Here is a 779-nt window from a genome sequence, read left to right as displayed (position 1 = left end):
TCACTTGCTGCGCCCTAGGCCTCTTCCCGCCACGCTTAGACAGAAGGACTGGAGGCTCAGAAGGTAACGCGGCAGCTGCTGTGTGGGGACGGTGACTGTGCCCCTAGTTCGCGGCCTCCTGGGTCCTGAATCTTGTTCCCCACTCCGTGGAGTTCCCGAAACCCCGAAGGCACTCAAGCACCACAAGCCACTCCTAACCTGCCCCACCCATTCCCCAAGAGCACTGTCCCCCCAGGCTGGGCGGGCGGGAACTGTCATGGGATTCGCTCGGGCGGAGGGCGCTGGGCCAGGACGTGGGCGGGCGCGGGGTGGCCGCCGCTCCCCCGAGCTTAAGTCCCGCGCAGCCTGGGGTGGTGCCGGAAGCCCGTGCCGGTGGCTCCGGGGAAGGGGAGGGCTCGGTGGGTCCCTGAAGACCGTCCTCCCCGCGCGACGTCGCAGGCGAAGCAGCCCCAGGCAGGACCTCAAAAAGCGACCTGCAGAGTCCGAACCCCTGACTGCCCGCTTGCCGCTCCCAGCTTCGCCGTGCACGCGTCTCCCGCTCTCCCCGGTTCGTTTTTCGCCACAGCGGCCGGATTCGCGTCTCGCCGGTGGTGCTCCCCGCGCTCGGTTCGGTAGCGCCGCGCGGAGCCCAGCCCTGGCCGGACGCCCAAGAAAGGCGCAGATCCCCGGTGGCGCGCTGGGCTCAGGAGGCTCCTGGGCGCACCTGCCCGGGCGGAGCGGGGCGGGCGCAGGGCGCGGGCCCGGACGCTGGAGGGGGCTGTGGCTCTCCCGCGTCCCCG

The 779-nt window shown here is 71.2% G+C and overlaps 1 protein-coding gene across 1 annotated transcript in view; it reads left to right on the top strand.

The window, feature by feature from the left end:
* The first annotated feature begins 410 nt into the window (after positions 1 to 410).
* Positions 411 to 779, top strand: part of FARP1 (FERM, ARH/RhoGEF and pleckstrin domain protein 1) — a 328,142-nt gene continuing 327,773 nt past the window's right edge. The window contains exon 1 of the mRNA XM_017862101.1: positions 411 to 547. The gene's annotated coding sequence lies outside the window, so the exon portion shown is untranslated. The remainder of the gene's footprint in view (positions 548 to 779) is intronic.

The sequence above is a fragment of the Rhinopithecus bieti genome, unplaced genomic scaffold, assembly GCF_001698545.2.
Source record: "Rhinopithecus bieti isolate Rb0 unplaced genomic scaffold, ASM169854v2 scaffold_2254, whole genome shotgun sequence".
NCBI lineage: Eukaryota > Metazoa > Chordata > Mammalia > Primates > Cercopithecidae > Rhinopithecus > Rhinopithecus bieti.
Note: the sequence above shows the minus strand (reverse complement) of the source record. Positions and strands in the feature narration are given on the sequence as shown.